Below are 26510 nucleotides of genomic sequence, written 5' to 3' on the forward strand. Positions count from 1 at the left end.
TGAGCTGTGTTGTTACTTCAGTTACTTCTCATTTTAATTCAATTTTGAGACTTATCAGCACTATGCTCCTGTACTTCCAGATTGGGCCAAGGAAGCAAGAGGGTAAACTGAGTCCAGACTGCCATGGATAAGCGAACAAGTGTGTCCTGGGTCGCAGCTTCTCAGGTGGCCCTGGTCCTGCCCATCCGGGAGGAGGCCCAGAGGACAAGCGGGAGGATCCCGGAGCCCCCGAGGGAGCCAAGCCAGCCCTGGGAGGCCTCAGGTCCTTGCTGGGGGACGTGGGAACTCGGTTTCTGACGCCTTGTGCTTTGGCCTGGGGCGTTTCGTAGGAGTCATTTTCAGCTGGGAGCACCCAGGCTGCAGTTAGCGACCTGAGGTTCTGTTGGGTGACAGAATCCTGAGCCCTGGACTCCTCCAGACGTTTCACTCCAGCTCAGTGGCCTCCCCACACTACCCCCACACACGCCCCTCTGGGGGGACTTGGAAGAGAGGTTTTGGCCGAGATTGCCTTACCTTTTGATATCTTCAGGACTCATTTTTATCCCTCTGCCGGATTCTAACCTTACTGTGCCACTAGGAACTTTTTTTTTAATTTCAGTAAACTTCATATTTTGAATAGTTCTAGATTTATAGAAAAGTTCCAAAGACAGGACAGAGGCCCCCTATATGCCTTTCAGTTTGCCCTGTCAGAGCTCACATCACTGGAGTAGGAACGAACCCAGACTTGGGCGTTGCCATTAACTGGCATCTAGCTCCAGGTTTCCTTAGCTTCCACCTCATGTCCTTGTTATGTCCCAGGGTCCCATCCAAACATTACATTACATTTAGTTGTCATGTCTGCTCCTTTTGGCTGTGACAATTTCTCAGACTATCCTTGTTTTTGACAACCTAGACAGCTACCTAGCTTTCTCCTTCACCATTCTTTTTAAATTGTGGCCAAAAAACAAAAACAAAAACAAAAAACAACAACAACAACAACAACAAAACCCCCAAATCCCAAACCCATTATTAAGATCCATTTTAAGTTCTGGTGCTGAAATGGCCAAAATGATCAAAAAATATTGCCAGCTGTTATGAGATTTGGGGAGCCACTGGTGGGGGGGGGCTTGAACCCTTTTTCTAGAGAGAGCTCTGACCACCACAGCTTTTGTGCATCCAGGGTTACTATGTTAATTAGCGAGAGCTGGAATCTGACCCAAAGACAGAGGAGAGAGGCTCCCAGCATCTCAGCTGTGTGATGTTTCTCTCCATTTTTCACGCTAATCCAGATCTGCACTTCACTCAAGATTCACTTTAATGAACCTATTACAGAGAGATCATGGCTCCCACAAGTCTTCCTCCTAGTCTGAAATCCTATAAAATTTATAAAAACAGTTTTTATCACACTGTCTTGTGTAGCTCAGTAGCTTGAAGCAGGCCAGGTTGGCTTCCCAACCAGACTGTAAGGTCCTTGACACCAAGGGCCAACTTTCTTACTTCTTTTATACTCTTTGCAACAGTTTTATTATTTTATAGATTGGGCAGACAGGGAGAAAAGACAGAGTGACTCGGCTGCACAGAAAATCTGCTGAAATGAAACATGGCAATGACGAGTGACGTTCATTTACAGTTCACCAGGGCTGCAGCTGAGGGAGGCAAGGGAAGTGCTTGGCTCCCGTGCAAAATTTAAGGGGACACCGAAGAACTCAGTAATCAAGATAAGTAATAGTTTAATGCAATATTTAAAAAATAAAAGTTATTTCCATGCAAAAGTCTTGATGAACAGAATACCAGAATTTTAAATAAAGACAAGATGTTGTTGTTTGTTTTATGACCCTGTGTCCTTGTCTAAATGACAGTCACTTCTAATCAGTCCAGGGTCCCAGACCTGCGGAGCTGCGTCATCACTCACCAGGTGACGTACGGGCGTCGGCCAGAACACACAAACAGCCTGGGACATGCTGGGCGCTAGACAGTGTTCTGTTCTTTGTACATTTTTCATCAACTTTTTACCTTTGGTTCAAAGTATGTGAGGATGTTCCCATAGTTGCATTTAGAGATGCACATTGTTCCTTTTTGTCAGCTCCATATGACTCCTTACGACACTGAAATTTACAAAGAGCTTTAACCTTTATCATTTCGTTTAATCCTCTGGGGAAAAAAGTCCTGTGAGTAGATGGTGTCATCTTCATTTTAGAAAAAAAGAAAAAAAAACTCTTAATCTGGGCCTCAGATTAAGTTACTAACCCAATAACACTGAGCTGGCCCGTGGTGGAGCTGGGATCCCAGTGTGACCTGACCCAGATCCCCGACTCGGGCTGCCTGCGCAGACGCCTTTGTAGACACGACCAAACTCTCTGCTCCTCCCCTCTCAGCTCTGTGCACTCACATCCATCTCTGCTATTTCCCCTCTGCAGGGAATGTGTGCACGCCTGTGTGAGCACATGTGTACACATATGTGTGCACATGCATGCGTTCAGAGTACGAGAAGATGTGAAATAAAGAACACAGGTGCCTGTGGCATAATTGCATGAGCATGTGTGCATGTGTGCATGGGTGTGTGTTAGCTTGAGCATGTGTGCACAAGGATATGCTTACATGAGCATATGTATACACACATGTGCTTGTGTGAGCATGTGCATACACATGTATGTGTCTGTGTATGAAAAGACACGAAGCAGAGAACAGAAACAGTGCAAAGGAGGGCTGAGGCTGCCGTGGGCAGAGTATACCTAATGACGGCCTTGGTCTCCCGGCCAGCGCTGTTCCCACTCTCCGTGGCATTTGGAGAGCTGGCAGCAGCCCTGGGAGCTCAGAAAGGACTTTACTCACTTCTTCCTGTCGGGAGCCATGGCCACTCCCCACCTGCCTTCCTTCCCAGGCTTAGGGGGAAGGCTCAGAATCTTGGCACACGACGTAGAAGTTGCCACCGCCAAGGCTGTAAGAACAAAGTAACGTGTTCTTTGGGGAAGCTTTGGTTTGCCTTTTCTAAGTGAGTGCCTGAAAGACCCATGCAAAGGTGCAGCCTGGCTTCTGACTAGTAATGGGACTGTTCTTGGCATGCATCAGGAACTGTTCCACGGAAGGTAAAACAGTCTCTGAAACGCCATCTCCTCCCCAAACCTCTGCCCAGCATAAAAACCTGAGAAATCGTTACACGGAGGACCACACACTGGCAGCTTTCAGCAGTATTCCTGGCTAAATATTGTTGTAGCCTGTGTTAGTTTTGATAGGATTACTCATGGAGTCCTGATATAAGACTCCCAGGATCCCTGTTGGCTGGACAGCCTGTTAAAATATTGTTTTATTTCCTTGCAGTTTGCAAGCTCACGGAGTCTTGCGAGACTTTTTAAAGTATATTGTTTCTTGGCCAATGTGTTTCAAAACATAGCAGCTCAGACAGGGAGAGAGACAGCTGCTTTGCCTGAGAGTGTTCGAGGAAATACCCCCCACAAAGGTAGACAAGAGACTGCCATATGATGTGGGCAGGCCCAGGGGACACCCCACGGGGACAGGAGCTGGTCCTGTGGGTTGGCCTGGGTGTGGTGGCCACTGATTCCTCACGGTGCTAATGTTTATGCATGTGGAGAGCTCAGGACAGGCTCTGCTGGGCAGCCCAGATGGGATGCAGGCCTGTGGTGGAGGAAGGCTGTGAGCAGCCAGGCGGTAGGAGCTTTAGGGAGTGTGGCCCATACATTTAAGACAAGTGCCATGAAGTGTGGGCCACAGAGCTATTCTGAAGGCTGGAAGCCAGGCTCCAGACATGAGAGTGGGCTCTTCCACCAGCCAGGAGCTACTGTCTCTGTTTCACTTTGTTTTAGCTTGGTCCAAGGACTGTAGGTGAAACTGGTAGGTGGCTGGACAGCTTGTTGGACCTATGGCTATTCTGGGTAATGTCACTTGTTTTGAACTGTACGGGGCCCAGGTTTTGGTGTCCAGGCCTTAGTGAATTTGGTGGAAAAATAATGCCTTTAATAAACTACTATTAGTGAATGGCTACCTCATCCCCTCTGTTTTTTATTTGTTTATTTTTTTAGAGATGGGATATCCCAGGCTGGCCTCAAGGATCAAGCAATCCTCCTGCCTCGGCCTCCGGAGTAGCTGGGACTCTTGCCTTGTGCTGCAGTGCCTGTCTTCTCTCTATTTTTCACACCTCAAACATTTTAGGCGAATTTAAAAGATCACAAAACAATGAGGCCAAAATTTTACAAGTTTTGTGTCATTTCTTTTCCTAAATAAAAGTCTGCTAAATCTTGTTACTTTATGGACTTCCAGCCTCTGTTGTCTTATACACTTTCCTGCATGTTGTCCCAAAAACCTCTTCGTCCTAGGCTACTCTGATTGTGCCATTGCTTGGTTCCTGATTGCCAGAATTTACCAGAGTTCTCAGTGTGAATGAATGCCCGGGACCGCGGCGGAACAGGCAATGCAGGCCGGTCAAATGCACGTACGCGTGAAGGGTGTGATGGGAACAGTACGAGTGAGTCCCTCTGCGTGGCTTGTCCTCACCTCTCCCTTTCCTCTCTCTGCTCCAGAGGCTGCAAACAGACTGCTGCCATGGGACGCCCACACCCACAGCCACGCTGGAGGGCGTGCTTTTCCTGACCGTCGCTGCCTGTAGGGGCAGGGATGGACTCAGTACCCCACAAACCTCTCCTGAGTCACCTGATCTACGATGTTCAAATCCCATAACCCCCAGACTTGGGATATCATTCACCCCAGAGGAGTTTGTGTTTTCTAATGTACATGGTTACATATTGTCTTTTATGTGCATTTTACCTGTCTCTGTCTTAGAAGGTCAATTCCTCAGGGGCAGGAAGACAGTCCTTTGTTTCTTCTGTCCCTCCTTCTGGCTTTTACCAGTGACCTGCAGCTCAAAGATCCCTGATAAACAGGGTGACTATAGCCTCTTGGGACATTTAGCATTTTTGTTTGTTTTAAATTTACATCTTAATTGCTTTACTTGGAAACATAATTCTGCTTTCTGGAATCAATGGAACACTTAGCAGTTCTGCTTCCTAGCCAGGCACAGTGGCTCACTCCTGCAATCCCAGCATTTTGAGAGGCCAGGGTGGGAGGATCACCTGAGGCCAGGAGTTCGAGACCAGCCTGGGCAGTAGAGTGAGACCCCTGCCACTACACAGCCTACACGCTAAGTGCAAATGGAAAGTAGCCCCCTACCCTCAGGAACTAAGAGGAATGTTGGTGGCCCTGTCCTGCTTTCTGCTTGCTGTCACCAGACAACCTGTGTCCCCACAGCTTCCTTTCATCTCTTGTTAAGTAGTTGGCTGTCAAATCTCCATGTCCTCCACCCTTTCCTCACGTGAGAGAAGCTCTTAGAGGGACCCTGGGAAAGTGTACCGGCCAGCGGCCAGCCTTCCCCTCTGCTCAGTCTCTTCCCGGCTGCTTGGCCTCACTTGAGCCGTGAGTCTGCCGAGTGCCTAATCTCAGGCCAAATGTTTGAGTCCGGCTCAGTTCCCAAAGTCCCAGTCCCTGGAGTGAAACCAGAGCGGCAGTGGGGCAGACAACAGCAGGAGGGAGCGCTCTCTCCAGAGGGAGGACCCCGCGGACCTTCCGGAAGGGCAGCTAGGGGGCAGGATGCACAAGGCCTCTGGCCGCCCCCCAGAGCCAGCTGAGACGCGGCGCTGCCAGGGCAGCCTGCATTTCCGGGCGGGAAACAGCGGGGGTCACCTTCCAGCCTCGCCGCCGTGGAACACCAGCCTGTTCGGCCCGCACTGAGCCCGGCGAGGCAGACACCGGGCCAGGGAAGGAAAGGGGGCGCAGGTGTGTGTCTGCAGGTAGCTGCGCAGCGCTGGTTCCAGGATGCTCTTCCCCCCACTGCGCAGGAGCTAAGGGGTGGGGGCGGGGGCGAGGGGTGCTGGTGCTTAGTGTAGGGACAGGTACCGGGCACCACCCTGCCCCACAGCACGCCACGCACTGAGGCACGCAGTGGAGTTTGGGTGTTCAGTAAATGCCCGAATGGGAGGATTTCACTTTTGCACCACCCCGCACGCAGTATCAGTGCTCTAATGAGGTCAACCCGGCTGGGCCCCTTCCTGCAGGGGGTCAGAGGGGGGGCAGTCGTGTGTGGGGAGACGGGTTGCAGGCTTGGGGGCGGCGCGCGGACTGGGAGTGTTGGAGCAGGAGTCGGGAGGGACCGGCAGCCACACCCCCGAGCTCTGGCTTGAGCTCCTTCCTGGACTGTTAACTCAGGTATTGATCCGGTCCCCATTCCCTGGGGCCAGCCACTTTGTAGGCACCGAGGGCAACAGAATGAGTAGGAAAATGCCAGTCCTCTAACTCAGGGCTTGCAACTTTTTTGATCATAATCCACAGTAAAATGTAAAAAATACATTTTTCATGGTGATCCAGCACACACACACACAGTCACACACACAGTCACACACGGAGACACAAACACACACAGACTCACACAGACACATACACAAACACACTCACACACAGAAACACACATGCACACACAGAGGAAACAAAAGTTGTACAAAACAGGCCGATCCATACTATCAATATGTGCGATGCATCCTATTTTGTTCTATTCTCTTCTTTTTCTTTGCTTAAACGCTGACCACAGCTCACTGCAGCGATTTCCTGATGGACTAACGGCCGAGGAGCAGTGCGAAGAGGCTGCGGAGGCGCACGGGGAGCCAGCTGAGAACTGGGCGGCCGCGTGTGCGGCTCTGAGCTCCCGGGAGCTGCGGCTAGGGAGGCTGGGAGGGGCACCTGGATCAGCCAGAGCAGGGGACGAAGGGTGGCCCAGGCCATTAGGCAGAGGACGTCGGGCTGAGCCCGGAGAAGAGGTTGGAGGCGGCCGGGAAGACGCCGTGGCGGGAGCGCGTTTGCGAGCCGAGGGCGACGCTGTGTCGCTCCACGCTGTGACCCACGGCGCGTCTTGGCCTTCTCCAGCCCTCGGCTTCGGCGTTTGTAGAGTGTTTCTTATTTGGGCTGCGTGTAGGCGGAGCGAACTATTCACACAGGCATCATTATATTGTACATAACATGTACCGCGCATCGGCCCTCCAGCTGGTGTCCAGCTACACAGTCCCGCACCGCGTGAAAACATTCTGTCAAGGCAGACCACACGTATGACAGTGGTCCCCAAGGTTAAAACGGAGATGAATGATTTCTGTGGCCTAGTGACACAGTGGCGGTGGAGCGCGACACATTAGTCCCGCATGTGGGAAGGCGGGCGAGAGCAGCCCCACACTGCCAGGGCTATGAAAGCAAAGCGCATGCAATACACTCGGTGTGCGACACTTGATAAAAATAAACAACTAGGTTACTGGTTTGTATATTTATTAAACTTTTATCCTTTTTTTTAGAGTATGCTCATTCTACTTATATAAAAAAAGTAAATGTAACACAGCCCCGGGCAGGTCCTCCAGGAAGCATCCAGAAGGCATTGCTGTCACAGGGCGGCAGCCCCAGGCCTGCTGTCGCCCCTGAAGACCTTCCAGAGGGACAAGGTGTGGAGTGGATGACAGTGATATCGATGATCCTGACCCTGTGTAGGCCTACTGTGTGTTTGTGTCTTAGTCTTTAACCAAAAAGTTTAAAAAGTAAAAAAAAAAGTGTTAAAAATAAAAAAAGCTTATAGCATAAGGACGTAAAGAAAGAAATTTTTTGTATAGCTGTACAATGTGTGTTTTAAACTAAGCACTATTACAAAACAGTCAAAAGTTAAAAAAATTAAAACAAAATAAAAATGTTACAGTAAGCTAATGTTAATATATTATTAAAGAAATAAATTTTCTTTTTATAAATTTAGTGTAGCCTAAGTGTGCAGTGTTTCCATAAAGTCTACAGACTTTATAAACACTAGGAATGTCCTAGGCCTCCCCTTCACCCAACACTCACTTGCTGGTTCAACCAGAGCGATTTCTAGTCTCGGGAGCTCCATTCATGGTCAGTGCCCTACACAGTGTCCATTTTTCATCATTAGTGCTGTGTTTTTACCGTACCTTTTCTGAGTTTAGATATGTTTTTTTCTTTTTTTGAGACAGAGTCTCACTTTGTTGCCCGGGCTAGAGTGAGTGCCGTGGCGTCAGCCTAGCTCACAGTAACCTCCAACTCCTGGGCTTAAGCAATCCTATTGCCTCAGCCTCCCGAGTAGCTGGGACTACAGGCATGCGCTACCATGCCCGGCTAATTTTTTCTATACATATTTTTAGTTGGCCAGATAATTTCTTTCTATTTTTAGTAGAGACAGGGTCTTGCTCAGGCTGGTCTCGAACTCCTTACCTCGAGCGATCCACCCGCCTCAGCCTCCCAGAGTGCTGGGATTACAGGCGTGAGCCACCACGCCCGGCCTGAGTTTAGATATGTTTAGATGCACAAATATTTACCATTGTATTACAGTCGCCTACAGTGTTCAGTACAGTCACATGCTGTGCAGGTTTGCAGCCCGGGAGCAATAAGCTGTCCATGTAGCCTAGGTTTGGAGTAAGCTTCACCGTCTGGGTTTGTGTAAGTAACTCTGTGATTTTTGCACAGCAATGAAATCACCTAAAAAAAAGCACTTCTCAGAACATAGCCCCATCATTGCACGATGCCTGACTGTGTCAAGCTGTACATGGTGTGGTTTGTGTTGTACACTGTACGCTGCATTGTACATCAGACTGCATATTGTAAGTTGTATAATGAGCACATTGATTCGGATGTACTTGATCTGCTCAAATGCACTGATGTTATGTAATAATCATACTATATTGATTTTGTTATCACTGTCGCCATTAAAAAGGACCTGCGGAAGAACTGCCCCCCAAGCCATCCTGCCTGCCCAAACCATCTGTCCACATTGGTCTTGGTGGACAGCGGTCTTGCATGAGGCCCTGTGAGTGATGAGGTCCCATCTGCCCTGAGATCAGGATCAGGTGGGTTCTGAATGTGTCCTGAGGCCGTTCCAACCCTGGGAAAGGGGGCTTTGCTCGCTCTGCAGGGGGTAGCCAGGCAAGGCAGCCTCCATGGCCAGGGGAGCAAGCCACTCCTTCTCTGGGGGCTGCGGTGGGAGAAGTAGGCGGTGCATGTGGAGAAGGCGGCAGCAGGCACCCCCCCAGGGTGGCCTAGCTCTCCCCTAGCCCTGCCTGCTCTCCCTCTGGACACCCTGTCTCATGGATGGCTTCTCTCCGCTGCCCCCACCAGGGCCAGGCCGTCGCTCCCTTTGTCCTCACGGAGCACTCAATGTCTCCATGCCACTCCTCTAGCACTGTTCATACTGACTATTCTCAAATTTAAAAAAAAAAAATCTAAGACCCTGTATCATTGACTGGATTGTTGGGTGCTTTAGGGCAGGCAATGAGGTTTGCACCTGTCTCTGTTCGGGTGTGCACCCCCAGCAGGAGACAGCTCCTCACAGGCCCTCCTGTTTTGGTAAATTGTTAAACTAAAAGCCGTGCACAAGGTGTGTTGTGCAGTGGCTACAAGCAAGGCAACAAACAGCAATGACATATGTCTATTATAGGCAAGACAGAAAGCACCAAGGAAGGGCACAGTGAAGGCTTGGCTTTACCAGGTCAGGTGCCGGGGGAAGACAGCCGGTGCGAGAACCCAGCGGGGGTAGCTGGCGCTCATGAGACACGCTTTCTGTCCTCCAGGCAACGCATAACACAGGCACTGGCGTAGTTACTTCCTTTCTGATTTCCTTAAGCTATTTTTGTTTTATTCCCAAACGTGACATCTCCTATCTCCCTTTCTCATGGAGTTAGTTAAAAACAACAACAGCAGCAATAGATAGTAAAGAGAATACTAAAGAGGTAGGTGTTTGCCCCAGGCTATGAAAATTAAGTTGAGAAGAAAGAGTAGTACTGTTAATATCAGTAGTTGTCAGGGAGAGCTATCACTAGAACAGCTCTCACAAAATCTCCACTTCTCAAAACAGCCCTGCAGTGTAGACATTATCCCCATTTTAAAGGGGAGGAAGTGTCAGCGCAGAGAAACTACCCTCACAGGCTGGGAGACGTCCACACCGATCAAGGGGTGGGGGTTCACCACACCCCCACGTGCCTACAAGCACACACTAGCTGACGTGGACTCTGGAAATGTAATTCAGTTTAAGGTTAACATATGCAAAAAATTATCAAGATAGCAAAATGCTACCAGTGCTGCGAAAAAAAAAAATACATTGGATATAATACATGTTCAATCCAAATCAAAGCCACTTTTTCTTCATCTGCTTGTTTTACAAGATCGGATTTAGCCAGGACTTCACCTTGGAGTGATCTGCCCCACTCATGAAGCAGAGCTGCGCTGCAGAGGCAGGGGGTGGGGAGTGGAGGGCCTGTCTCCTGTGTCAACGCACCTGCCACTCCAGGCCCTGAGGACAGGTGAGCCCAGCCTCTGTAAGATCTCACTGGCCTCCAAGATTTAAGAGCACCAAGGAGGGGCCAGGGGACCAGGGGGACTTTGGAAGTCTCAGGGCAAAGAGAGGCTCACAGCTCCGCCAGGTGAGAGTGGAACCAGGCTCCCCTGCTGGGTTCAGGCCCCTCGTGCTCTGCTGAGGCGTGGGAGCACAAGGTGACTCTGAGGCTGAGTGGAGAGGAGTAAAAGAAGGAAATGTGGCCCCCACGGATCCTGCCAGGGGGTGGGAGAGGCTTCTGTGCACAAGCCTAGGAAAGAAAGAATATGAGAAACTTAGGTTCCAACATGTGCTCTGATGGGGACTCAGCACTCAGCGTATGGTGCCACCAACATCTATTTGTCATCTACCACGTGCCAGGGCCTGTGCCAGCTGCTGGGAGCACAATGGTGTATAAGTTGGTCCCTGCTCTCCAATCAGAGAGACAGATACACGACTAAACATGATTTGCTATCTGCTAAGACAGCGCCACGCAGAAGGGGCTACAGGTGATCAGAAAAGAAATTCTTAGCCCAATCCAGAGGATTGTTAGAGGAAACGACTCATGGATTGAATCTCAAAAGACTGGCAAAGGCTGACCGAGCAGAGACAGTGGAAAGAGCACCCCAGGCATGGGGATGGGGTCTGAGCAAAGGCCCGGGCAGCACACGGGGAGAGGCATCTCGGGCTGCTTGGGCTGCCACAGCAAAGAACCGCAGACCGGATGAGTCACACACAGAGACGCGTTGTCTCCCAGTCCTGGAGGCCGGCAGCCTGGGATCCAGGTGCCTGCAGGTTGGTTTCATCTGAGGCCTCTCTCTTTGGCTTACAGCTGTCATCCCTCTGTGTGTGTCTGTGTCCTCAGCGCCTCTTATAAGGACACCAGACACACCGGATTAGGGCCCATCACCTCATTTTGACTTCATCACCTCCTCAAAGACCCTGTCTCCAAATACAGATCACATCCCGAGGTATTGAGAGTTAGGGCTACAACATACGTATTTTGGGGAGGGGGACACAATTTAGCCCACGACAGTGGGGAAGTACAGGCGGCTGGTGCCCCCAGGGGAGCTCAGGTCAGCAGCTCAAGGGACATGCAGAGAGCTCTGACTTTGCTCTGCGGATGGCAGGGCTTTGACGGTCACAGAGCCGCAAACTCAGCTCTTGCACTCGGCAGCTGTTGAACTTGGGCGTGCTGCTTCACCTCGGAGCCATAGCTCTGCCGTTTGTAAAACTGGGATAAAACTGTCTACCTCATTGGGTTTGCCGTAAAAATTAAAAGGAAATGTTTCTAAAGCCATCACACAGAGTGTGACAAGCGATGGGCATGCCCAGTTGCAAATGTGAGGAGAGTGCAGGTTCACAAGGCCCAGCATCCAGGGGGGCTGTGCAGACGTGGTGACCACTCCCCAGGGCGGGCAGCACGGACCTGCCAGGCCTGAGCCAGTGTTCTTGTGTGCGGTGGCTCCGCCTGGGCGGCCCGCGAGGCCGGCTTCGGAGCCGCCATGTGACCGCGCACACTGCGGGCCCGCCTGGCCTTGACTCAGCAGGCGCCTGCGTGGAAGCGGCTTTCCGGATGTGAAGGGCGGAAGCACGGAGGGAGGCGCGTGGCTCTCACTGCCCCTGCTTCTCACGCGAGTCCAGGAAGACGGAAGACCCCCCAGAGAGCGTGTCGCCCCTCGCTGTCCCGCCGTCTCCTGCAACACCAGCAGTGCAGCGGGGCGAGAACCCAGAGTCCCCGCAACCAATCAGATGTCCGCTGTTGCCGGGCGGCAGCTCCCTAGGACTGGGCCATGTGGCGAATATGCTACAGGCCGCCTGATTATTTGGAGGATTGAGGGATTGTGTGGGACCAAGCTTGTCTCCTTCCAGAAATTTAATGAGAAAAATATTACAATTAGTCAAGCCTGCAGGGCCACCCCAGCTGACCCGGCTCCTGGGGTTCTTTAATTAAGCTACAGCGATGAGACCCCCCCCACCAGGTGTCCCCCACAGAGTCCTGACCAGATGAGTTAATTCGCTTTGAGTCTTTAACCTGAGAGGGCCATTAGCTCTCTGGGAAACGATCTTAATGTGAACTGGCCGCCTCTCACTGGGAAAAGGGACGCTCCGTCCCATTGACACCCAGCTCGGGCAGGACAGTGGTCGTGAGTCCAGTGGCCGTTTCTCCAGGGTGGGCGGCACAGTGGGGGGAGTTCACAGGCAGCCTCAGTCCTTCCTTCTCTTCTCAAAAAATGCGGGGTCTCCCAGCAACGCCCCCACACCCTTACACGTGCCTCCCACGCGCGCGCGCACTCTGACCTTCTAGAGCTCAGCTCCCACGGCGCTCACCTTCCTGGGGGAGGGGTCATGGGGCCTGTCGCTGCGATCACAGCCTCCCTAAGCAATGGCGCTAGCCTAGCACCGGGGCCCTCTGAAAGCAAAGGGCCTGCGGAGCCGCGCTCCGTGCTGTTCGCCCTCGCGCGCTCGCAAGGACGACGGTCGCTAAAACGCGGATTCATAGTAGACGCAGGACCGGGGCAGATTGACTGTGCGGGACCAGGACGCCTGTGCCGCTGGTGTTGGCTGCAAACCACAGACGGATGTACACTTTTCATGTCACGCCCAGCGTGGTGCTTGCTTAGCGATGCTTCATAAGCATGAGTCCGGGAGCTTTTGTGTGAAAGGAACAAAATGGCCTTTTTAAAAAAATGAAAATCTGCACGTCAGACTTGCCAAATCTAGACTGTCCACCCGTGCCTCAGCTTGTCCTCGGTTGGGCATTTACTGCATCCTGTTCCTGGCTCTGAAGAGGCCTTTCTGTGCCTGTCCGGAGTCCGGGCGGGCAGTGCTGAGGAGGGGCATCCTCATGCCATCCAGTGTGGCCAAGAGCTTTCAGAGACAGGGTGCCGCTGTCACCGGTTGGTGACAGGCTGCAAAGGAGGCTGCCTGAGGGAGCAGCCCTGGCTGCACAGCCAAACGGGCTGTTGAAGACTGGATCCACTCCGACTTCCTCACTCAAGCAGAACTGAAATATTTCTACAATATGCTCATGCTCCAAGGCCAAAACTGTGCCAGGCCCTGTAGAAATATAAAGATGAATCTAGTTTCTGATCTTCAGCTGAGAGGCAGTGACACCAGATGTGGGGGGAGGACACAGAAGCAGCCGCAGGGTGACTGTGCTGGCATTGCGGAAGGAGGCCCAGAAAAAGAGAGAGCAAGGAACTCTGTCCAGGGTAGGAGTCGGAAGCTTTGTCTGGAAGAGGCCAGGCAGTGGCTGTTTTAGGCTGTGCAGGCCACATGGTCTTTGTCCCAACTCAACTCTAACGTTGCACAGTCGGAAGGCATCTGGTGATCATGGCTGTGTTCTGATGAAACTTTATTTATACAAACAGGCAGGGGGCTGTAGGTTATAGGCTGCTGACCCCTACACTGGAGGATGGATTATTGTACGTGGTTCCAGTCTATTTCTAGGACATTTTAGAGGAAAATTGTTATTATTATTTCTCTCTCTCTCTCTCTCTTTCTCTATCTTCTGATGGTATTAATCTACCAGAATGATAATTTCCTTTACAATGATCATGTTTTTTCTTTTTAAAAAATTATAAAAGAAATACATGGTCACTATAAAATCACTAGAAAACAGAGGTAAACAAACAAACAAACAGTCCAATTGCTGGGCTAGTCCTCGTCCTTTACCTTGCCTCTTCCTTTCTCTGTTCACAAACGTCCCTCGCTGTCCCACGGCCACCCACTAGAGGGACGCTCGGCTGGCGGGAGGGGAGGGAGAGCTTGGTGACCTCAGCAGGTTGCTGGGCTCGTGGGTGAGGCCGGCGCATGAGCACGGGGAGCTCACGGGTCTCTGCTGAAGTTCACTGTTGCCTGCCTCAGCCCACTCGGCTGGAGTTGTTAGTCTCTAAATGGTGGGAATTTCTCCTGTGGTGACTTCGGAAGGTAGAACCTGTCCAGCTCAGCTCACCTCACTTCATTCCTTCGAGAGGTATTTGTTAAGAGCCCACTGGTGCCAGCCGGGCAGACCTAGGGGCTTTCGTTCTTGTCGGGGAGGCTGATGATCAACAAACGCCGTAACAATGATCACTTCCGTGTTGGATAGTAATGGCCGTGAAGAATAAAAAGGCAAGCACCTGGTGGCGGGGGTGGGGTGGGGGACACTCCCTTATGGGGATCAGGAAGCCATGAGAATGTCGAGGACATACAGAAGCCCTGCAGGCTGCAGGAGCAGAGGCGCCCAGGGCAGGAAGGACCTCAGTCCGGGAGGGAGGCAGGGCCCCCAGGGCTGTGCCAGGCAGCTGGGGTCTGGCTGCAAAGCAGTGGGGAGCCGGGTGGGGGGGGGAGTGCAGCAAAATCACGTAGAACATTTACCAAGACAGACCACATTCTGGGCCATAAAGCATATCTTAACAAACTTAAAAGAAATTATACTGGGTCTGCTCTCAGACTGCAATGCAATTACATTAGAAACCAGTAAGATAGCTGGAAAATCCCCCAAATACTTGGAGATTAAACAACACACTTCTAAATAACATAAAGCTCAAAGGAGAAATATTAAGAGAATTAAAAAATATTTTGAACTAAATAAAAATGAAAATACAACTTATCAAAATCTGTGAAAGTAGTGCTTAAAGCAAAACTTATAGCATTGAATACATATATTAGAAAAGAAGAAAGATCTAAATCAATAAAGTAGGCTTTAACTTTAGGACACTAAAAATGAACAACAAATTAAATTTAAAGGAAGCAGAATTCAATGAAATTGAAACAGGAAATCAACAGAGAAAATAGGAAACCCCAAACACTGGTTCTTTGAAAAGTGCAATAAAATAAATAAGTCTCTAGGTAGGCAAACTAAGAAAAAAAGAGAGAAAGGACCCAAATTGCTAATATCAGACATGGATGAGGAGACATCACTACAGATCTCGTGGAATATTATGGACAATTCTAAGCCACAAATTTGATAACATGGATGCAATGGACCAATTCTTTGAAAGATACAATCTACAAATACTCAACAGAAGAAACTGACAGTCTCAATAGGCCTACATCTATCAAAGAAATGAAATCAGTAATTAAGAGCCTTCTAAAACAGAAAGTACCAGGACCACATGAGTTAACTGGTGAATTCTACCAAATGCTCAAGTAATTCAAGGAAAAAATTATACCCATTCTCTATAATCTCTTCCAGAAAATAGAAACAGAAGGAATACCTCCAACTTATTCTACGAGGCCAGGATTATCCTAATATCAAAACCAGAGGATGACATTACACAAGAAAACTACAGACTAACATCTTTCATGACCATAAATGCAAAAATCCTCAGCACTTGAACACTGCACCAAGAGAATGAGAAGACAAGCCACAAAGTAGGAGAAAATATTTGCAAAAGACATATCTGATAAAGGACTGTTATTCAAAATATACAAAGGATTCTTGAACCTTAATAAGAAAGCAAATATTAATAACGTGACTGAAAAATGGGCAAAATACCTGAATAGACACTTCATCAAAAAAGATACACAGGTGGCAAATAACCACATGAAAGATGTTCAGCCTCATATGCCATGAGGGACTTGGAAATTAAACAATGGGATATCACAGCATACTTACTAGAGTGGCCCAAATCCAAAAGTGACAACACCAAATTCTGGAGAGGACGTAGAGCAACAGGAACTCTTATTGACTGCTGGTGGGAATGCAAAATGGTATACCCCCTTTGGAAGACAGTCTGGCAGTTTCTTACAAAACTAAACATACTTTTACTATTGGATCCAGCAATTGCATTCCTTGATATTTACTCAACTGAGTTGAAAATGTATGTCTACACAAATAGATGCCTATGTATGTTTACAATAGCTATATTCATAATTGCCAAAACTTAGAAGCAACCAAGATGTCTTACAGGAGATGAGTAAATTGGTACATCCAGATAATGGAATATTATTCAGTGTTAAAAACAAATAAGCTATAAAACCATGAAAAGGCATGGAGAAAACTTAAATACATATTACTAGGTGAAGGAAGCCAATCTGAGAAGGCTAAATACTGTATGATTCCAACATATGACATTCTGGAAAAGGCAATACTATGGAGACAGTAAAAAGATTAGCACACCAGGGGTTAGAGAAGAGAGTGATGAATATGGGCAGAGCCCACAAGGGATTTTTAGGGCAGTGGAACTATTCTGTAGGATAACTGTAAAAATGGATACATGTCATTATACATTTGTCAAAACTCATAGAATGTATAACACCAAGTGTGAACTCTAATGTAAACTATGGACTTTGGGTGATAACGAAATATCAATTCATCAATTGGTTCATCAATTGTGCCAAATATTCCACTCTGGGATGGGATGACGACAGCCGGAGAGAATGTGTGCTTGTGGAGATGAGGTAACTGAGAATTCTCCGTACTTTCTGCTCAATTTTGCTGTGAACTGAAAACTGCTCTTGAAAAATAAAGTTTATTAATAAAAAACAAACTACACTTTTGAACCTCAAAGTTCAAGGATTAGCACATGGGGCCCTACTAACGTAGCTGGCCAGGCTTGGCTATGGCTTTACCGCAGCTGCTGCCCAAAGCCCTGAAGTGGACTCACGTCTCACCATCTCTAAGGCTACTCGGGGAAAAGGCTCAATTCTTACAAAAGCTGTGAGGAGATAGGACAGAGAACAGTAAGAGGATTCAAGATTCCACAAGTGGAAACTGAATATTACACATCAATATTTTCTTACCCTTATCAGCCTAAATTGATATATTTATCTTAAGGAAACATAATACATCAGAGGAAGAACATGTTTTACACAACCAATTTTTATAAAGCATATACAAATAAATTTTAAAAAATACTTAAAATTAAGTTGCTCTAACCCCCTTTAAGGAGGTAAAAAAATTAAAGCAAATAACAAGAATGAGGTGGTATAATAAAAATTAATACTTACAATTATTTTGTTGTTAAAGAAGTAATTCACTTGACAAATTCTATCGTTTTCTTTCTGGATGCCATTTTAAAGCTTTTCTATATCACAATGAGTATTCAATCACTCTTCCAAAAACCGCGTCATTTCTTTCCTATTACTTAAAACTTGTTGAAATTCAGTCTTTATGCTGGGGAAGTCACTTTCTGAGAAATCTTTAAGAATTTCCTAGTGAAGAATAAGCATTGAAGGGCCTGAACATTAGGAAAGTTTTTATCCAAATATGATATAAATTTTACCATACATGATACAAATATCATAAAAAAGTAAAGTATCTACTGGCCCTTTATTCTTCTTAATGTCTTAAAGTAAACTAAGAAATATAATTGTAATTTAAAACTTTATTCTAGTTATTTGTGTAATAAAATTTTGGCAGTATAGGTAATGTAATAAATTCTACCCGTTAGAATTAGAACCTGTCAAAATGATAAATCTATGGTTCATTATCATAATACATGAAGTGCTTCTTTTTTTTTTTTTTTTTTCCTGAGTCTCCCTATGTTGCCCAGGCTGGTCTTGAACTCCTGGGCTCAAGTGATCCTCCCACGTCAGCCTCTAGAGGAGCTAGAATTATAGGTGCATGCCACCATGCCCAGCTTCATGAAGTGCTTCTGAATATAGCTTTTTACATACAGCATGCACGTTAGGAGCTGGATGCCAGCCTCACATTTTTGGGTTAAAGTAACACACTCCACATGGAGTTGCTGCAATAAAAAGTTTCTGACTCCTAGCACAGATGAAAGAAGTTTTAGAAGGCATTTTGGAAACTTGTTCTGAGGTTCCATGAATTCCCACTTGCTAATGTTAAATCCGTTTTTCTCTATCTATGGAGGTCGGTAGGGAGGCTAGTCCATTACTTGGCAGCCTTTGTGTCTTGCCAGTTGTCACTCTGCAACCCTATCTTTAACTTATGTTAAATAAAAATGGCTCTAAGCACATGAGAAGACCCCTTTCTATTTGTTAAAATGACTTAAACTCTAATTAAATCCATTTATACCTCAATATGTAGATCCATATTCTGGTTCAACTTGAGGTCCCTGAATTCCTTGGATGGTACATCACAATCTTGTCCATGCTGTATTTTAATTAGCAATTTGTTTTGCTTTTCCACTTCACCAATAAAATCCATTTCAAATTTATTGATGGATTCATGTTGTTCTTCTTTCATCTTTGTAATATAGCTTAATACACACTGGCAGAAAAAAATTAAACAAATTGGAAAATGAAACTTTTATCACATTTAGAGGAAGTTTTAATCCTTGAAACTATGAGGTAGGATGGCATGTCTTATTTATCTATATACTCCGATAAGTGAGGAACAAGTAAGGAGCTTCTCTCTACCCCTAATTTTTTCTTCTCAGCATCTTGGGAGAATAACTTCCAGACCTCTACTTCCATATTTCTGATTTCCTACTAGATATACCTCATGGATGTCTTATAAATACCTCAAATTCTGTATGTTTAAAATGTAACACGATCCCTTTCCCTATAATGATTACTCCTTTTTCTATTGCCCTCTTTTTGGTTAATTATATTGCCAATCACCCAGGTTTCCTAGTTAGACACTTGAGATTCATTTTCAACATCTTCTCTTCCCCTCCTTGATTGGGTAACCAAACAGATGATGTTACATACCTCAAAACTTCCTTGTTAAGCATATTTAGATGTTTGACTTCAAGGTGACAATGACTTGAATGCCATATGTATCTGTGGACCTCAGGAATAAGTTCTGGATGTCTGATTGCCAGGATTTGAGGAAGAATTATCAGGGCCTGAGGGGCAATCTACCTAGGAGATAACTGCTCCCCAATTGCTCAACTTCCACCATTTCTTAACCTCTTATAATTTGGCCTCTTCCCTAACCACCCAATGAAAACAGTTCTGACAGTGGTCACCAATGAGCTCCATTATCACCAAATTGAGAGGATATCACCAGTCCATATTCTGGCTCTCTGAAGTCTTTGCCACTCTTGACCATTTCATCTTTCTCTTTTTTTTTTTTTTTTTGAGACAGATCTTGCTCTGTTGCCTGAGGTAGAGAGCAGTGGTGTTATCACAGCTCACTGCAACCTCAAACTTCTGAGCTCAAGTGATTCTCCTTCCTCAGCCTCCTGAGTAGTAGTACGGTACCTGGCTCCCAGGACTATAGGTCTGCACCACTACGTCTGCCTAATTTTTTGTATTTTTTTTTTTTTTTTTGAGACACACTCTCGCTTTGTTGCCCGGCCTAGAGTGAGTGCCATGGCGTCAGCCTTGCTCACAGCAACCTCAAACTCCTGGGCTTCAGCGATCCTACTGCCTCAGCCTCCCGAGTAGCTGGGACTACAGGCATGTGCCACCATGCCCGGCTAATTTTTTTCTATGTACATTTTAGTTGGCCAGATAATTTCTATTTTTAGTAGAGACAGGGTCTCACTTTTGCTGGTCTCGAACTCCTGACATTGAGCGATCCACCCGCCTTGGCCTCCCAGAGTGCTAGGATTACAGGCCTGAGCCACCGCGCCCGGCCAATTTTTTGTATTTTTTGTAGATACCCGGTCTTGCTCTTGCTCAGGCTGGTCTCGAACTCCTGGCTTCAAGCAATCCTCCTGTCTCAGCCTCCCAGAGTGCTAGGATTACAGCTGTGAGCCACTGTGCCAGGCCTTGACCATTTCACTTTTTATACTCTTCTCCACTGACTTAAGCAATACCACTTTCACTTGGTTCTCTCCTGTCTCATTGAGTTTTCCAACCTTGAACCCATGTATTTCTCCCTTTTCTGCTACTGCCTCTTAGACATTTATCTTTTCCAAGATAAGATAAGTTCTCTTCTTAGCCCAAGACTCTTATTCTTCAAATGCTTTCTGCATGATCTTACCTCACACTTCTTCTATTACCTATCACCTGTATGCTGATGAATCTCAAATCTTAGTCCCGACTTTTCTCCTGCCAAACCTCAGAATCACAACTAAATGCCTACTTGGTTTCTCTTCTTGGATATGCCATTATAAGGTTTTCAACCTCAAAATATCTCAGTCTAATCACCTGGTCTCTCTTGCCTCACCTACCAAGCTTCTCTTTCTTTTTTATCTCATTTAATGGTACCACTATTCACAAACCTGACTGAGCCCAAACCTGAGACTCCATCTAAACTATTCTCCCTTACCTCCACAATCTATCATGTGCACCTACCACTTTAAGCTGCTAAATATTGCTTTAATCCCTTTTGTCCTCTCCAGCACTATGAAACCTTCCCTAGTAGTATAGTCACACAAAGTATCTCATCTGGACTATTGTAACTGCCTCTTGTCTCTTCTTTTTACCACTTGAAAAAATATCCCCCTCAAACTCATTTCTTCTTTATTCTGTACTGAAGTACCTCAATGGTCATCTGATCCTGTTAATGCCACCACTCAAAATAACCATCCAATGACTGCCTATCATCTACAAAATGAACTCCAAGCTGGACTGAGATCTTTCAGATGTTGTTCACATCTGCCTTCTTGGCAGTGTCTAGACCCACAGGCAGAGCTCAGGCCCTGTTGAATGAACAAGTATTAGGAATACTGAAGATCCTGTACGTATTATTCACAGACCTATGTAATATTTAATTTGGTAGTAAGTACACAAAATAGCAAATATGCCAGCACCCATAGCAGGACTTAAATACACTGAAGTTTGTAACTGAAATTTATAACTATATCTATAAAGATATTACTAAAAAAGGCAGTACCTTAAATTTCTTTATGATTCTATGAAATTCCATGGAACACCTCTGGTTTGCGGTAAGAAGTTTTTGAATCTGTTTGGTTTGCAAATCTAGAAGTGACAGGTTTGCTTTTACTCTAATTGAAAGCTCTTTTTAGGTTTCAATTGCTGTCTCCAAGTCAAGAGACAATCCATTTAAGCACTCATAGTGATTATTGATCTCTGAGTATCTCTTCAGGAGCTCCTAAAGGAAATTAGAATTCATTCAACTTAACAATGCATTCAAATTTAACAATAAGTAGTTCCAACCCTAACATTTTAACTAAACTTACATTTTTACATGTTCTGTAGACCAGAAACAAATTAAGACCTTTATGTTTAAAACCAAAAGGAAATTGTTATTTTTGATTTTGGATTAAAGAAATAATATACCATTATTGTGGAAATTAAAAAAAATTTAAACATTACAAAGAAAACCAGGAATAACCATTCTTATCATTTTGATGCTTTTTCTTTTAGTCCTTGAATATCCATGCTTTGAATGAACATTAACAAAGTCTGATGAGAAATCTGAGTGAATTCAATCTAGTACGCATTGTAGCTCAAGGTTGAATGCTGGCTTATGTTTATAGTAGGCAGTATGAATTAGCAGCTAAAACAAGAGACTAAGAATCAAACTGCCTATCTGCAAGCTTGGTATAGCCACTTCACATGTTTCTATTATCTGCCTAGAAGAATCTGCTTTCTAGCCCTCTCTCAGTGCTAGAGTTCAGGTTCTAGCTCTGGCACTTCTTAACTGGGGAAGTTACCGAGCCATTTCCATCAACAGGATGACTATAATAACTGCCACAAAAGTTTTCCAGGGAATTAAGTAATACATTAACTCTATCTATATATCTATGTACTCTATAAAAAGATACAGACATTAAGCTTGAAGGAAATAAAATTATATTTGTAAAAATGTTTCTATACCCAAGTTTTGAACTTAGACTTGGTTTCAAGTTATTCTACCAATTTATTAGCTGTGTAAACTTGGGCAACTGCTAAATCTCCTTTCTGAGCCCTAGTTTCCTTGTGTATAAATGGAGCGATAAAGCCTATCTCCTGAGGTAAAGCACCCAGCATGGGACCTGGCATGTGGTAGACATGTAATAAACCTGGGGCCATAAACTCCAATGACTAGGGGCCAGGAAGGTGACACACTGGTCAGAGCACAGGTGGAGAAGCATGTTAAGTTCAAGTTGCTGCAATCATGTCATCAGCAACATGTTTCAATCAGGGTGTGAAACAATAGAACAGGGGGCATCTCACCATGATGAGCCCTCTGGTTTTCATCATTTAAGAAAAGCTACATGTTCCTTAATCTGTTCTAGTTGGCTTAATACTCTTGAACAGAGGGAACATTCCATGTTCTTATAACAGTGCTCTGTAACATACCCTGGCTGATAGTCTTCAGAAGAAAAAAGATATTTTGAAGACAGATACTAACAGAGAACCTACAAACACCAGCTTATTGGGATACCATTTGCCCCTCAAGGTCCAGAGCAAATGCTCCTCTACTCTGACGTTTTGCTTCCAGCCAAAGGTCTCTCTCTTTCCTTTTAACTATATCCTACTTATTACTCACTTAACTATTAATCCAAGGCAATCACGTTAGAAGACAAGTGTTATCGGCCTTGTCACAGAATTCATAAATTCTGTTAAGCCAGGGACTCCAGTTTCTATCTTTGTACCTCTGACATTACCTTGGTACAGTGCTCAACAGCTAAAGCAATGCTTTTCAGAGTATGAGTACCACTAGTAACTTTAAGTGGGCACATGAAGGTGACCATTAAATAATATCAAATCCTTCTTTGAGAAAGTTATTCCACTGACATTTCTCATTTTTCCTTTCCTTTTTAAAACAGTAAATACAGGCCTTTGGCTCAGAGCAAAGAGAGGAAACAGGTGGCAGGAATTTAAGAATTATTTTGTTATATACACACAATGTTTTGTTACCTTTTATTTGTGGCAAGTAATAGTTTTTCATTGATAGGAATGATATAAAAGTTTTCTTTTATCATACATGAAGTATAAAAAGTGAGTCATTTAAAGAAAAATATCAAGTCAATTTCAGTAAAATAGTGCTGGATGTGGCAAAAATCATGGAGGTGAGATAGAAATTAAGCCTGGGAAAATTAAATTAAGGAATTCTATTTAGTAGATAACACATCAATTTTATTATAACAAACGTATTAATCAACTTAAAAAACCTATGCCTAATTTTAGTAGGTAATTTTTTCTTCTTAAGGTTGATCTTCTCCCATATTGAGTTGAGCTAAAAATCTAACTCACCTGGAGAGTCCTAAGGGTTTCATCAAAAGACACCGGAGTAATTGTGCAGATAATATGTGTTTTTGCGTTTCCTCCGAAGGAATTCTGGAGAATTCATGTTAATTTGCTATCTCGATAACTTATGAAGCCGCTTAGCAAAAAATGAGTTTAGGAAGAAAACGATGAAGAATGTGTATATACAGACCCCGCCCGCCCGAGTCCCCAGCCACCAGGCCAAAAGCAGCCCCGCCGCCGTCCCCGTCCATGCCACCGGCTGGGAGCGCAAAGAACGCCTTTTGCCCCCGCGGGCCACTCCCCAGCCCCGAGCGCCCACCCTGCGGTCAAAGGAGACTTTTTGGAGGAGGTCAGAGAGAGGGAAATACAAATTAAGACTTCCACTCACCTTCGCGAATCCGCCGAAAGTAGTGACTCTGTTGCAGAGACCGTGAAGACCCGGCTCCTTCCCAGCCACCGCAGGGATTTTTTTAAAAGGCGACCTGCGGGAGGGAGAACGGGAGAGCCCCGTTCGCCCGGCTCGTCCGCCGCCGCCCCGGTGCCGCTCTCGCCCAGGAAAGCGAGTCCCTTTCTCCGCTCGTCCGGAGGCGCCTTTTCCGTCGAGTTGGCCATCACTTTCTCAAAGGAGGTTTTAAAACACCCAGATCAGTGTTTTCAAAGCGGCCCCGCTCCCAGCGCTTCGCTTCCTACCAGAGCCCGGAGCCCAGTCCTCGGCTGGCGGCGGCGCAGGGAGGGAGGGAGGGAGGGGGAGAAGAGGGAAGGAGGGAGGGGAATTTAAAAAAAGAAGAAAAAAAAAGAATTTTTATATAACAAAAGAAGATGGTTTTTAACGTAGAACACTTAAATCAGCCACAGTTTTTAAAATTAATCCTTTACAAGCTATATGAGGCAGATTAAAACTAACAACTTGTAAATATTTAAAATAGAATCACAAAAACTTTTAAATATATGGAAGAAATCAGTACACTTATTTCAGTCACCAAAAGACTATAATTTTCAATATAATGGAAAACATAAGCATTATTTGGAAAGTGTGCAATGGGATAAAGTTACCCAATTTGTCCATCACTAACTTTCTTGATCACTTGTCCCAAAATAAATAAGCTTCGATTTATATTACAGCCTCCCCCTTGAGTCGTACACCTAAATTTGTTACGCAAATATGAAAACTTGTCTCCTTTTCTAGATGATAAACTTATTTATCAGTAGTTTATAAAATAAACTAGAAATTAAAGGAGCAGATGCTAAAGTTTATGCTTAGTATTAGACCCGAGTCCACCTTTAATATATCACTGGTAGAAGGAGCTCTCTTCCTATTGCTATCAGCTACTAAGTGAATCAAAAATGTCATTACCTGAGAGAAATAGAAAAAAGAAAAAGATGAAAAGGGAGAAAAGAATGAGGGATAAAAAGCCCGTTTCCTAAAAGAGCTCCTCTAATACTTCAGTTCAGATCTATTTTTGTTAACCTCTAAATAAAGGCAACCATGGACTTACAATGAAATTAGTCTCTAATTTCTTACTTTTTGTTAATGTGCTTACATGGCTCATAAAGAAAAAAATAAGCACACTCTGAAAAAGCTGCCTTCCACTTTTATCCCCCATTCAACCAGTTCCTGTCCCTCTACCAAGAAACCAGGTATTATTATGTTTATTCTTCCAGAGATTTTTAAAAACACAAGTCCATATATTCATTTCCTCCCTTCCTTATTTATACAAATATTCACAGTCTATACACACTACTTTGTTTTTCTTCATTTGGTAACATATCTTGAAAAATTTCCATATCAGTAAACACTGGTCTTTTTCATTCTTTTATAGCACAGAATTCCATTGTATGAATGTACCAAAATTTATTTACCCCGCCCCCTGTTAAGGGACATGTAGATTTCCAATTCATTGCTTATGCAAAAAATACTGGAACAAATAATTTTGAATAGATGTTATTTCACAGGTTCATTAGTTAGCTATTGTTGTAACATTGCTACTTAACAAATCAGCTAAAACAAACATTTATTTCTTATCCACAGTTCTGAGGATAGACTGGTTTGGATGTAGGCCAGGCTCTACTAATGACCTCAGCTCTGCTGCACAAAGCTCCTTGGATCAGCAGCTCTTCTCATGGCGTATGGCAAGAGTGCAGTCATGATCTAAACCCATTTAAGCATTACAAAGTATTTATTGATATTCTTTGTCCGGTTTTCTACTGGTTTCTCTTGAGGTTCTGTACTTTGTGTCATAGTTAGAATAGGTCTTTCCCACTGCAAGTTGACTTCTGATAATTTCTGTGACTCTGTTTTGACACTGACTTCTTTGAGTCATTTATAATGCATTCCTTGGTGTATGGTATGAGGTATGAATCCAACCTTTTTTATTTTCAAATGGCTATCAACTCAGGTATAAGCTGTCTTTTCCTCACTAATCGAAAGATCATCTTTATTATATTCTAAGTTCTGTATGTATTTGGAACTCTTGTTGGACTTTCTATTCTCTTCCACTGGGCTGACAATTCACACTGCTTTAATTACTACAGTATCATAATGTTTTACTATTTTGTAGGGCTAAATTCCACTTTCAGAATTTTCCTAGCTAGTCTTGTCTCCTTTAATTTTTCCATACAAATTTTAAAATCACCTTATCTAAACCACACAAAAATGTACTATTTTATTTTTATTAGGATTGTGATAAATCTAGAAATTAACATAAAGAGGCCTGACATCTTTGTGATTTCGAATCTTCCCATCTAAGTATGCTTTTCCATATTTCCAAGTATTTGCATCCTTCATGTCTAATTTAAGGTGTTCTTTATATGAGTCTTGTGCAAACTTTGTTGCATTCCTTCGTAGGTATCACATCTTTTGAATCATTATTGTAAATGGAGTCTTTTTGTCTGCTAAATATTTTAACTGGTTTTTGTTTATGAGTTATTTACACCTGTATATTAATTTTATACTTCACTTTCTTAATTTCCTTATTAATTTTCAAACTTTAGATGATTTTTCATGATACTCTCATGGGCTTTCAAACTATACAATCTTATTAACTGCATAATTTTAGTTTTTTAATTGATGCTATAGTAGCCCAAAGCAAATAATCAGCCAGATACAAATGCTAGTTTTTTTAAAAAACCCATCTCACTGCATCCTGATCAGACTCTAATTTTTATGTTAAAGACTTTTTATCAGAAAACG

The 26510-nt window shown here is 45.0% G+C and overlaps 1 long non-coding RNA gene across 9 annotated transcripts in view; it reads right to left on the bottom strand.

Annotated features, from left to right (window-relative positions):
• Window positions 1–2013: 2013 nt before the first annotated feature.
• Window positions 2014–26510, bottom strand: part of LOC123623634 — a 33278-nt gene continuing 8781 nt past the window's right edge. For 4 of the 9 annotated variants that reach the window (XR_006729946.1, XR_006729949.1, XR_006729947.1 and 1 more), the window contains 5 exons: window positions 23709–24034; window positions 23327–23456; window positions 21018–21236; window positions 18303–18497; window positions 17066–17473 (listed from right to left, as the gene is read on the bottom strand). This is a non-coding gene — a long non-coding RNA (uncharacterized LOC123623634). Of the gene's footprint in view, window positions 2166–2525; window positions 2918–15737; window positions 16012–16583; window positions 16978–17065; window positions 17474–18302; window positions 18498–21017; window positions 21237–23326; window positions 23457–23708; window positions 24035–26510 lie in introns of those variants that run through there. The other 5 variants (XR_006729944.1, XR_006729942.1, XR_006729945.1 and 2 more) reach the window with 5 other exon arrangements.

This window comes from Lemur catta, chromosome 18 (genome assembly GCF_020740605.2).
Source record: "Lemur catta isolate mLemCat1 chromosome 18, mLemCat1.pri, whole genome shotgun sequence".
NCBI lineage: Eukaryota > Metazoa > Chordata > Mammalia > Primates > Lemuridae > Lemur > Lemur catta.